Here is a 13,874-nt window from a genome sequence, read left to right as displayed (position 1 = left end):
ATTTTCTTATTATTCGATTAATGTATATTGCTGTGTTTGTGTTTGTGTTTGTGTGTTTGTGTGTTAAACTGGCTGTGCTAGAACTGTGAGGCCCGTTTATATTTTTTCTTTTTCCTTGTGGACAGGTGCTGCGGGCCCCTGACGTCGATCCCATCCCTGGTGGTGGGCCTTTTTCTTCACGAATGTGTGTGTGTGTGTGCGGTGTCACGGGTGCTTTTGTTAATTATCCATCCTTTGATTTGATTTTGGGCGCCGAGGTAGCCTCAGCTCTGTTCACCCCTTCATTTTGGCCCCAGTCTAGCAGCACATGAGTCAGCCAATGGTGGTGATGATGATGATTTTGATGTTGATGTGTTTTATTAAATAACTGTTAAATAAAATTGTGTTTATATTTTTCTAAAAACTGTCTCTTGCCCGTGGTATTTCAGACTGTGCGACCTGTAATAATAGTAAAGGTACTTGATTATTTCTTCCAAACAATTAACTATCTCCTTGGGCGAAACTCCCCAGGTGGCATTGTTGGTGACACCTTTTTCTACCCTCCACTTGCCACACATGTATGATCCTTAAACTACATTAACTGTAAACAGTACTTTGACACATTATAATCACAATCCATTTACATCAACTTTGTACAATGTCCGCAGAATGAGGTCCAGACATTGTCTGGAGTTGCCCTTTCACACCATTGACTGTGTAAAATAGGGACAGAGCTTCTGAATCTGAAAAGTGGAGCCAATACAGAAGTGCCATAAAACTGCACTCTTTCTAAAGGCCAGCAGGGAACAACCCACTCACATTTGTGACTAAAAATAGATGTGTGCAAACTATAAAATGTACAGTCATAGTTCTATAATGAATTTATTATAGGCCCCTTGCTCCTTGATGCCCAAAGTGCCCTTTTGTCTGTGCTATTTTTTTTTTTTTTGGCGTGTGTGTGTGTGTGTGTGTTTGTGTGAAGGCCTGTCAGTAGCCCTTAAAGAATAACATTTAACAAATAATAATAATAATTTATGTAGCCTAAATGAAATGACCTGGCTCCCCTTGGTAACATCATCCACCAAGACGTGCCCCGACGTGCCCCCCCCCCCCGCAGCGAGAGACAGGCTCGGCCCAAAATCTGACAGATCGCACGTTACAGCAACAATATTGCATTTACGCTATGAAACGGGAGTAGTGACGGTCTGGCCATAGGGGGATGTTGGCAAATGCCACAACGACCGAGTTGACCGCGACCACTGCGTGAAGATGCAGTCCTGCTAATGTGATCAAAATAAAAGTCAGTTCGGGCCAGCTGTTTTACCGCCAACAAGTCTTAAAGACGGTAGACACTTTATAAAATTATGGTTGATGTATAGCTCACCTGGTAAAGCAGCTCCCTCAGTGAGCAGAACCATCCTATAGTATGGGTTTGAATCCCAGCAGATGTAGTACCTTTAGTTAATGTGTTTTCTTTTCTCATCATCATTATGATCACTGCTATATATATATATATATATACATATATATATATATATATACGTGTATATATACAAAATATATATATAGTTTTTATGCCTTTTTTTTTTCGTGAGCACCTGCCCCTCCAAAGGTCTCTGCACGGGCCTGCCTTACTGTGGACACTGACACCTGTCTTCCAGCAGCATCTTGCTTTTTGGTGGTTTTTGGTTGACTCTTGACCATCCTGACCAGTTTTCTCTCAGCAGCAGGTGATAGTTTGTGTTTTCTTCCTGATGGTGGCAGTGACACAACTGTGCCATGCACTTTGTTCTTACATACTGTTCTTTGTACAGTTGATCTTGGGACCTGTAACTGCTTTGAAATGGCTCCAAGTGACTTTCCTGACTTGTTCAAATCAATAATGCGCTCTTTCAGGTCAATGCTGAGCTCCTTAGACTTTCCCATTGTAGTGTTAGTGGCTGAGTCTAATGGGTGTATCAAACAAGCCCTATTAAAATGGGCCCAGAAAAGTCACCAGCTGTTATCAGACAGAATCACTCAGAAGAAGTTAAGAGGCCATGCTACAAAGAACATTTGATTCACACAACTTTTTATAAATAGGCAAAATGGATCGTTCTGGTCAAGGTCAATTTTCAGAAGACCTATAAAAATTCATTATTGAACCAAACTTCATGAATGATATACATGTTCTTTACAAGTGGATGGAAACTTTTGACCACGACTGTACATGGCACACACACACACACACACACACACACACACACACACACACACACACACAGTGTCAGTGAGTCACCACAGTAACGCATTCTGATGGAACAATTGGTTGAGTGTGTGTGTGTGCGTGTAGCAGTGGATTTTAAGCTCCTCGAAGAGACATGCTGTGTTCTGAATCACATACTAATGTACTTTTCATACCAACGATGATGTCACATTGAGAATGTATGTGGATTTTTTACTTTAGCAAGAAGTTCTGAGTACACGCTGTCAGCTTACTACACATACTCAGCAGCCACAGAATGCATTGCGTCTCTTCAGACTGTCCGATGGGGCACTGCTAGGCGATCAGTTCAAGCATCACAGTCGAGTTCTATTTACAGATTTTGTGCTATTCATCAGTAACTTCCCGGCAGTTATTTCAGTTATTTTACCTTAATTGTCAAAGTTTGGCTTACTAGTCACCAGCTTACTTCTGCCTGCCCTGTTACCAGCCATTCTCACCTAATCAGCCAACTCCACTCACCTGAGCACACGGCTGCACCTCATCACTATCAACCCTGTATATATACTTCAGCCTCACAGACATTGCCAGATTGTTCTTCGCTGTCATGCAAGACTTTCCAGCACTTTTCCTCAGACAGATTCCCCGTTGCCGACCCTGCCTGTCTCTGACCAACCCGTCTCGCCTGATCTACGGTAAAATCACCTGCCTTCTGTCCCTGGATTTGAGATTCTTCGCAGCTTCTCTGGATAGTGTGTTGCTTGTGGCTGTCGGGCAAAGCTTTTCCTCCACCTCACTACCGAGTGAGTTTCCCCTTCTGGTCCTCTGTGGTTCAGAAGCTCTCACGTCGTTGCTATGCTTGCTAGTTTGTCATCACTGTGTGTATATCCATCGGCTGACTTCCGCCTTCACAACCTCGCTGCCAGCTCACTCCAAACTGGTACTGTAGCAAACTTTGTACTGATCTACAAAAATGTTGGGACTGTTTCTGCTACATACACCCTGACGTTACTGCCAGATCCAGCCTGCCTTGGCTACAAGGCTTCAAGAGATGTTGTTAAGAGACATACTGTGTTTGTACTCGTTTGCATTTATCCTGCTGAGTTGGTTCATTAAAGCTGCTAATGAGCTATTCCTGGTTTCCCGAGTGCTGCAATTGGGTCCTAACACCACCGGTTACATTAATTCTTTAAATCAATTGTGAACCACAAACAGCTTATCATCAAGTCCGCCACTTAGAATAAGTGAAATGTGCCTAGATGGAAATGATAGTATTATAATCACACAGGGCAATAAAAACACATACCCAAAAATAAAAAAAAAACCTGCATGTAGGAGTCATGAAAAGAAGAAGAAAAGGGTGTACCAACACTGCAGGATGCAGCTGTGTGCTTTAGAACAGTCACTGGAGTCAATGCAGGATGGAAGAGTAGCTTTCAAACATAGATGTTCAAATTACAAATGTGCAACTTGTGAAATGCACTTTTTGCTTTCTTGAGAGAGTTAACTGAGAAGATCAATGTCATATCTGTAGGTTAAGTACAGCTCTGCAGGGGGAAACAACTCGCCTGAACAATGTTCAGCACCACCTCTAAATCCCCTCGAAGCTCATAGGGTGGTGTCAATCCTCTTATCACTTTCCTGACAAGAAAGTGAGCTAATGCTGTTTCTGTAATCATCATAATGTCAGATTTAGGTCAAAACTTTTATTTTCATGCTGTCACCTTTCTCCGAGAGTGAATCCCACTTCACTCTGTAGGTTAGATTGGTTCTACTTTCTAAAGCACACTTTATTAAAGGATAGTGTTCACACTTTTTCTTAAGAATCTAACTGCATAAAAAACAGACAGAACCAGAGAATGGATCATGTGAATCAGATACAGATACAACCCTCCATGCTGAAAACTCTTCTACACTGCTGTGTAAAAGCTGTGATTGGTTGTTTCAATGTAAACTACAGATAAAGTAACAACCAATCACAGCACTACTTGGTGCTACTGAGTTAGCTAGCTGCTGAACAGCAGGCTCAGTGGCTGTGTACTGTGAGTGCAGCATATACAGTAGTTGTAATCACTAACCATACCCAACTCCCTGATGTCTCACTCACATGCAAGGGTGTAGAATTGTGTAGGGACGCTAGGGACACGTCCCTACCAATATTCAGCCGCTACTGTGTAGTCACTATCAATACAACCGCTGTCCGTAGTGTTTAGTCAATGATTATGGCACACAAAGGGTTAAATGTCAGTCTCTGCTAGAAGTCCCGCCTCTAACCTAAATACCGCTCGCTGATCAGCTGCCGGTTTCTCGCTAACTTACATGTGATTGGCTGTCCCCACTGTCACTCCTTCTGCTTGTCAAAACTACCTGCAAAGTGCTAGTTGGACCGGACGAGAGGCAGTGCATGTTATCTGTGAGTGTAAGTTGTCAACATGTTCGGCATTTGTTCTTCCTGGGTCACGTCAGCCAGATAGATTTTAATATCAGTGGTGTCATTTACATTTGTGTTTGTGTCTGTTTGCGTGTGTGTACGTGTGTGCGTGCGTGTGTGCTGTATATGATTTGAAGGATGTCAAAGAAAAGAAAACTGGATATAAGAGACTTCTTTTGGAGTCAAAGTGTAAGTTACTTCAAGGTTGTATAGGTAGAGGCTCAACAATACAGATATTGAATAAAAGAGAATATTTAATGCCAAAGAGATACACTTTTTTAAAGTTATTTTTAAATCTTATTTTCATGTATTTGTGTAGAAGAGAGCAACAGTTTAAAAACACAAATAAAGAAAATTTGTGGTGGAAATGCAATAAAACTAGATGATTCTAGATGATCATGTGATTTTTTAATTATACAATATAATTAATTAATATTAAGTAATCTTAATATTTAGTAAAAGCCTTTTTAGCTCAGGCAATAACTGTACCATCAAGTTCTATGATCATTGTATCCCTAATGTATCTGTTCATGTCATGCATCAACATATTTTTGTAAGGTGACAGACAGCAGAGAGGCTGGAGGAGATGGAGGAGGAGAGGCTGGAGGAGGTAGAGGAAGAGAGGCAGGAGGAGGTAGAGAAGGAGAGGCTGGAGCAGATGAAGGAAGAGAGGCAGGAGGAGGTAGAGAAGGAGAAGCTGGAGGAGATGGAGGAAGAGAGGCAGGAGGACGTAGAGAAGGAGAGGCTGGAGCAGACAAAGGAAGAGATGCAGGAGGAGATAGAGAAGGAGAGGCTGGAGCAGACAAAGGAAGAGATGCAGGAGGAGATAGAGAAGGAGAGGCTGGAGCAGATGAAGGAAGAGAGGCAGGAGGAGGTAGAGAAGGAGAGGCTGAAGGAGATAGAGGAGGAGAAGCTGGAGGAGATGGAGGAGGAGAAGCTGAAAGAGAGGCTGGAAATTCACAGGTGAGGTTAAATAATGGATAGGTTAGTCATGAGATTCAGCACTGTGACAAATGTTAGTGTGATGATGATCTGAATAGCAATGCTTCACCCATGTGGCTTTAAAATCAGAGCTTTATATCAAGTCTGGTGTTCAAAGAGGCCTCATCATGTATTACTAGTGTGTATGTGTTTACAGTAGTTGCTATACAGTTGTTAAATTTATATTTAGGTTTATTCCTCGTATGTTCTTCCTTCCTTATTTAACCTATTAACATCTGCATGATGTGAAATTATGATTGCTAATGCAAAAAAACGTCAACACTTTTGTGTCCCCACCAATCTCAAAATCAAACCTACTCCCTTGCTCACACGTAAGAAAACCCAGAACATTATCATGAAATTAAACAGTGATGGCTATTGTCAGTATTCTGTAAGCATTGGGACATTCTAGTTGCACTTTCTCACACATCCTTGTGCTACTAGCTTGCTAATAGCTTTAGCAATACATTCACATAGCCCTGTGGAAGACTCCAGTCATGCACAATGAGTGCAAAGGGCAGAGTGCAGCCGGCCAGTTGAGAATATTGATGGGCTTATGAGGACACTGCAACAGCCAGATACTATCCTTTTTTTTCTTTTGTCAAAACATTTGATTTATTGATTTCTGTAGGGAAGCAATTTTCTACAAATATATATAAAAAAACTGCTTCTAGAATAACTTAAAACCCTAACTTATTATGTAACTTTTTGACCTTGAAATAACAGCTTCTAAATCATGTTGATGGTATAGTATCTTGTAACAGGGTGAATGGTTTCTCTGTCTCAGCCACTCCTGTTTCTGCACTATGGAACTTCAGTGGGATTCTGCCCCTCTCTTTTCTTTTCCTTTAGGGGCTCTTATTCTGTTTTGGGACCAGAACATCGTTGGAGATGGAAAGCTGATGGTCATGATGTCCTGTCCTTATCGGATGACCTCCACACCTGATTGGCTGGCGGACAGAGTCTCATGGTGTGGTTTACTCACCGTTGGCTCATTGCCCCTTGTGCTCTGATAATGCAACAGCAACAAAATAAATGGTTCTTTTAGTTGTGTCAAATGCCATCTAGGACCAGGGCAGCCATGAAATTGCTTCACTTCTCCAAATCCCACACATTTTCTAAATTCACACACATTGGATGGATGGATGGATGGACGGATAGCCCTGTGTGTTGCTTTGAAATATTTCCATATGTGGCGTGATGTACAGGGGAACTACGGGGTTGTCACAACGCCACCTGGGGTAATTTCAACCCCCAGGAAATTCTAAAGCTAAATTTTAATGAAGGAGGTCACAGGTTCAGTGATACCACAGGGCAAGAGACGGTTTTCAAATTAAAGGCAACACTTTATTTAACACATAAGCGACTCAGCAAAATTAATCACACACACACACACACACACTCACTCACTAATATTGTCACAATAAAATTAGCACCCTGCAGGAGCAGGGATTAAAGGGCTGGGCCAGTGTTTGCAAGGTGGCAGGGACAAATCAAAAGTAGGAAAGTCAGTAACTTAAAACACCTGTGACACTACATTCACACACACTGGACACTCGTGAAGGGGACCACCACCACCAGGGATTAAACTGCTGCCTCGGGCCCACAGCACCTAACCCAAAACACAGAAAAACAAGTTAAAAACATGCCATAGGGTGCTACACAGAACAGGTGTGACAAAACACAATGAAAACAAAATACGAAACACTGAATAACAAAATAGAAACTAATGATTCCCCAAACTGAAAACAGTGAAATGCCCTTTTAACGGCTCAGAAGTGGACAGCCAGATGAGGAGTAACCATGCGCTGCAAGCTAGGCAGCTCAAGCCAAAAGCGGCTCGATCGACAATACGCCCAGACAGGACACATTCATGACGGAGCCACAACGGCTGAGTATATTTGAACAGCGTCGTCACGGAGATCCAAAGACATCCAATATTTTACGTGGAGCCAAAACAGCAGCGTGGATCCCGGGAAAAACGGCTAATACCGGCTGACCAGTTATCCCGGTCTCTACAAGAAAGGCACACAAACTATAAGTTAGTGTAAAACTAAATATTAAAACCAACATTTTTGGAAGAAGTAACTCATTCATACCACTCTGCCAAGCCACGGTGAAGGCCAAGAAAGGCGGCGGAACAACGGCCTGCGCCACGGGTCAATCACCCAGCTACAGACACAAGAAATAATCAGCTGGGAACTGAGTGGCAGAGCCGCGGGACGGCAGACAATTTCGGACTTACTGAAAGGGACGGCAAGCGTATCCAGGAAGGGCTTCTGGCGTAGCGATGCGTCTCCCCACAGCTGATTGTTCTACAAAGAGCGGAGATCGCGTCACCAAAGTGCCAGTGTTACGCACACATGAACAATGGAAGACTAGCAGAGAGCATTACCTGAATGAAGAGGATTGCACACTCGCAACGGCCACGCCGAACCACCGCGCCAGACCAGCCACAGCCACCGGAGAGGAGCGGAGGAAAAGGAAGAGACAGGTGTGTCCCCACCTCTATATGTAAAGGCGCATTGTGCCGCCCCTCAATCGGGGTGCCCAAATAGTTGGCACAGTGCCATATAGTGGCAGGGAGGGAGACGACCTGTCACACATAGGTAAGCATTTTCTCAAAACAAAATCCTAAATGATTCCTGAGTGACTCTTTGGTATTTGTCTCTTTCCCTTTGCACCAGCTCTCAGGTGCCGTGTCAGATGAATTTCTTTAATCTAAGAGGATTATTATCATCCGTCAGATCCTCTGTCATGCTGTAAGGTTTGAATGTTTTGTTCAATATTTAACCCAGATAAATGGACCTCATCCATGAGGAATGCAGCACCAGGATGGTAAGTATGTGGCAGCAGGGGGCATGGACTGAGTGACTGAGTACTTGAGTATTTTCAGGCAGGCAGAACCCCATTGCATCAATGTTATAATTCAGGCCATGGACTATGTGCTTCTGTGTGCATCCTGCCTCTATGCCAGGGGCAACAGTAAGACACCAACAAGTCCTCTTTGCCCCAGTCATGGAACTGTAAAACACATCCTTGGCAGATGCCCAAATGCCTCCAATGAGGAAGCTGCTATTGCTGGCACCATAACCATGTGCTGGAGAAAGTGGTAGAGCACAAAATGCAGGCATCAACAGCAGGAATCACCTCCGCCTCCTACAGTAGGAAGCATATGATATGATGTGACAGGGGAATAGCCCAAACCAGAGTGCCAACAGGCCCAGCCAGAAGTTTTGAGACACCATTACACAAACAGCCTTGTGGCCAGGCATGGTCCTACTGTCAGAGGACTCAAAGACTCGGAAGTAATACACTCTTAAAAAATCCTGGTCTCAAATAACAGCCAACGTTTGCATTTCATTTGCAAAAAACGATCTTCCATTTTTATTTTCCTTAATTATTATTTTTTGCATATCCAATGCAGGGAATATCAACAAAGCTTTTGTTTGTTCATTCATTTTGAGAATGGTGAATCTGATTCAAGCCCAAGACAGTCATGAATATGACACCACTCATGTAGCAAGTCTAGCAAAAAAAAAAAAAAATGAAATAAACGGTGGTTTTTGGCCCACACCACACATCCCCAGGTGACACTTGGCATCTGCCCAGACCTGCTATCCAAAGCTTCGGTATTTGATGACCTAGATCTCTATGTGACCTATGTAAGCTAAGAAGACCTGTCACTAGGTCGGATTGTGACTTCACTGGATCAGATAATAAATTCATTAAGCTATAAAATGATCTCATTAAACTATATTTTATTGTGGAGTGCTGAGGATGAATTGAGCCTTTTAAACAGCATTTGAGCCACACATTTTAGCTCATTGTTACGGTTGTACATTTACATTACCTGTAGTATTTACTTTCTAGCAGTCACAAGCAACTCTGATAAATGCACGAAACGCAACATACACAACAGTAAAGAGCAGATGAAGTCAGCAACCAGCTAATGAAGAAACAGCCGCTAAAGAGGCAACAACAGTTAATGTAGTCATAAGATTTATAAGAAGAGCTATAACAATATAGTTTGGTAATCTCATAGGTTCGCCCAAAATACTATTTTCATGATGGCTCTTCTGTGTTTAGTATGAAAGGGGTCCCACCAAGCCATGTCAGTGACTAAGTGTGTGTTATAACACACAAACACACACACACACACACACACACACACACACACACACACACACACACACACACACACACACACACATACAGTGGAACAAAGTTCATCCTCCCAGACTTTTGATTTTGTAGTCTAGGATCTATAGAATTAAATATGGCATATTGCATTGTAGGATTATTAGCAGTGTCCATACACTGCATTTTCATTCCATTGTGGGATATTTCAAGGCGCTATACAGTGTATAAATGTCACACTTCGGATGCTCTAATAAAATGGACGAGGGCAAATATAGTGGACTATATAATAAATAGAGAGGAATTTCAGACACAGCCCATGTCACAGCCAAACAGGTGTTGCACTTGCATCCTGTAGGGGTTCACCAGGTGTTGGCAAAGCGCTATGTACTTAACAAAATCCAGCCTGAAATTTTGCTTCGATTTGCCCAGGACGATTATGATTGGTTTAAAGAAATACAAACATGCTAGCTTTTTTTCACTATACCAGAATGAGAATTGTTGCAGCCATACCTGTCTCCAGCACTAACACAGCGATAGGTCTGGCTATGCGAGTCTACACATGGGCACAACCAATTGGACTGAAGGCACAGCTTGGGTACTGATATGGAGGCCAGTGATAATGTCACAGTGTAGAGCTGCAACAATTAATCAGTTAATTGACTTGTTGTCAACTATACATAAATTGACTATTTTGATTTATGGTGGTTATGTTTTTTAAATATAGACGGACAGAAAATATTTTTTGCGCCAACGTCCTCAACTTCAACACACGTCCTACCGCTGTGACAGAAAAAGGGCGATAAATGAACATGTCCTCCCGGGTGTCATATTTCTGTCACTGCAAATCGGAGCTGAAAACAGTAGACACTAATAACTACTGAAGAGTCACTTGACACGAATGAATGCAGATTGTACCCTTTCCCACTGAAGAAAAAAAGCCAAATGTTGGTGGGTGCTAGTGGGTCTTTTGTCTAGTGTGAAAGGAGTATAAGAGTTTCAGGGGCTCTGTTTGGCTTGTACTCAGGTACTGTGCTGCCTTGAGCTAAATAACATAAGGATGCTTACATTTACACACTGGCAGTGCTAACACTGATGTTTTACAAGTATGATGTTAAAATTGTTCAAGATACAAAAGTCATTTAAAAACATTTGTTACACATTGTCACAAAATACTGTAACAAAATGTAGCTTGTAGTCCATTTCTACCATGAACAAATACATTATATCAATGGATTAATAAATAATAATAAGTCATAAAAGTAAAAAAAGAAAAAAAGTATTATTAGACTGTTGAGGATGAGGTTAGGGGTCTCCGACCCAGAGGAAAAAAGCTACCCTGTAGTCTGGTGGTAGAGCAGTGGATACTTCTGTATCACTTGCCAGTCAGCATCAGGGTGAACAGACGGTGGTTGGGGTGGGAGTTCGGATGTTTCCTCTTAGAATGCTTTGGATTGCTTTTCTGTAAAAGTTGAGAAGAAATTAGTTTATTATGTGCTTTATTTTTATTAGAGTAGAGATGTATGACATCCATAACAGGTTCTCTGTGATGTTGATAATTAACAGGAACCTAAAACTGTTCACCTACTCCACCTCAGCTCCACTGATGTAGACAGGGGTGTGTGTCTTTGCCTTCTTCTTTCCAAAATCAACAGTCAGCTCCTTGGTTTTGTTTGACGTTCAACAGTAGATTGTTCTCTGTGTTTTTAAAGAATGTTGAGTTCCTTCTGATGTGACGTCATCGTTATTTGAAATAGTGTTGTTGTCTGCAAAATTCACATTGGAGTTCTCTGAATGTCAGGGATTCATATCATGGGTGTACAGTGTGAACAGGAGAGGGCTGAGTGCTCTGGGGACAAGGCTGTGGTGAAGAGGAAACGCACATAAACGTATATAAAATGAAACACAGGATTTACTCACCTTTTTATGAATTACCTTTACTTAATGATGAACATTGAGCTAGTGGACACTTATAGTTCACCCACTACAGCCCTGCTACGAGGCTCAGATTTTGAGCACTAGAGTGGGGGAAATTCTGAGCAGAATTCTGAATGTTGAGCTGAAATCAACAAACAAAAGCCTACTGGTGAGGGTCCAGACTGGCAGGGATGTTGTCTTTGATGTGCTGGAGAACCAGTTTCTCAATGCACTTCTCAGGATGGGGGTGAGAGATACAGGGCGGTAGTCATTAAAGCCCTTTTCACACAGAGATACGGCGAAATCACCACAACACAGGCTTGCCTTTACCCGCCTTTGTTTGTTCACACTGAACCAAGCAGCGTCTGCATGAAGCCGCTCCAGTGTGTCATTTCATACAGCATGCCAGCACATCATAATGTTGAGATCTGTGTGTTTTGTTTTTTTTACGTTTCCACCTGTAAATCTAAACATGTATCCACCGACTGTCTATAATAATACGGATGCTGTTATAAGGTGTTGTGATCTAGCTCCTGACCCACCATGTCTCGTCAAAAGTGACAAAGAGAACTCAGTCCCAGAGGAGATGCTGTATTCTGAAGAGTCGGAAGGAGAGACAGGATGACAGCAACTTTTTCACGTATAAATTTGATATTTTAAGACACTACCTGCTACCACATCACTGTTGTTTGGTCCTTAAACGTTGCTTTTTGGGTTGATGTGTGGGACATTTCTCTTTTATTTGATGAGTGAATGATCTGTTTAGTTGGCTGTGTAGACTGTAAACACAATCAACCAATCAATCAATCAATCAATCAATCAATCAATCATATCAATCAATCAATCTTTATTTGTACAGCGCCAATTCACAACAAGTCATCTCATGACACTTTCTACTTTGGGAGAGACGGGGAGGGGGGTACAGCAGCCACAGCAGTAATAATAGCTTTACTAATTGAGATGTGAAAATTAATAATACTAAAAGTATAATAATAATAATAATAATAATAATAATAATAATAATAATAATAACAATTATATTAATAATGATAATAATGATAATGATGATGATGACAGTAGAAGTCAAGCAGGACCACAGCAGCAGGACCAACCACCATCCATGAGAACCTGCTGGAAGAGAGAGGACAGAGACTCCGGGGAAGAAGCCAAGTCAGTAACATGTATTAATGAGACATGAATGTGTACAGATACAGAGAAAGAGAGAGGAGCTCTCATGGGAAATCCGCTGGCATTGTTGTGTCAGCAAAGCTAAGAGCCTGTGCAGGCCCTAACTATAAGCTTTAACAAAAAGGAACATTTTAAGTCTACTCTTAAGAGACACAGAGAGGGTGTCTGCCTCCAGAACCGACACTGGAAGATGGTTCCAGTATATTATGAATGACTTGTGAGCCAATCAAAGTGATTATAAGAAATTATTATTAATGAATGCTGTTAACATACCACAAATATGTTGTAAGTCATCTACAACTGATTAGTTAATTATGAAATATTCATGAAATGAATATTTCATGAATATAATCATTAGTAAATGTTTACCTAATGATTTGTTATGTAATGAAAGAGGTCTGTTCTTCATCTGTTATAACGCATGTGCAAATGTATTACTGAATCATCTATAAGTCATTTACAAGTGCTTTTGCATCCCCCTCATCTAAAGTGTAAACACCCCTCGCCGCATCTGAAACTTTCACACACAGAGGCGGATGCAGAGAATTGGTGCAGGATCCCCGCATGCAAACGGCTGTGTGAAAAGGGCTAGTGCGGCGGCCGGCGTCCCATGGTTTAAAATGCAATGGCTGGCAGGGTACTTAACCACTCGACTATCGTATCATACCTATGTTAGTGTGAGTATACTATATAACATATATCCGCTAATATTAAATTTTAAAAAATCTAAACTACGATAACTCTTTTTAGGATTACTTAAGTTTAATTATACATAAATATCCTGGCATCTTAAATAGGTGACGATTCAAATAGCTGGCTAATGTGGTAAATTGGTGTATTTTGAGAGAAGCAGTTTTACAAACAGACCATATACCCGCCCCTACGGAGCACTCAAGAAAGTGCAAAGGAACGCACCCAAGCAGCATCCGTCATTTGATTGGTCCACACCCTAGTTGTCTCCCTACTGCGCAGGGAGGGACAGCCTTGAGTCTGAGCAGACACCTCAATATGAAAGGAGGAGCTTGTTCTGAGTGC

The 13,874-nt window shown here is 41.8% G+C and overlaps 2 long non-coding RNA genes across 2 annotated transcripts; one reads left to right on the top strand and one right to left on the bottom strand.

Annotated features, from left to right (window-relative positions):
• The first annotated feature begins 2,791 nt into the window (after positions 1-2,791).
• On the top strand, positions 2,792-6,944 carry LOC311274877. The gene is made up of 2 exons (XR_014624797.1): positions 2,792-2,877; positions 6,447-6,944. It is a non-coding gene; the product is annotated as an uncharacterized lncRNA (long non-coding RNA).
• Positions 6,942-8,060, bottom strand: LOC311274875. The gene is made up of 4 exons (XR_014624796.1): positions 7,990-8,060; positions 7,840-7,909; positions 7,694-7,766; positions 6,942-7,609 (listed from the first exon to the last, which is right to left on the bottom strand). It is a non-coding gene; the product is annotated as an uncharacterized lncRNA (long non-coding RNA).
• Between the last annotated feature and the right edge of the window lie 5,814 nt (positions 8,061-13,874).

This window comes from Pagrus pagrus, assembly GCF_965226575.1.
Source record: "Pagrus pagrus genome assembly, chromosome: 19".
NCBI lineage: Eukaryota > Metazoa > Chordata > Actinopteri > Spariformes > Sparidae > Pagrus > Pagrus pagrus.
The sequence above is the reverse complement of the archived record's forward strand: the minus strand, read 5'-3'. Positions and strand labels throughout refer to the sequence as shown.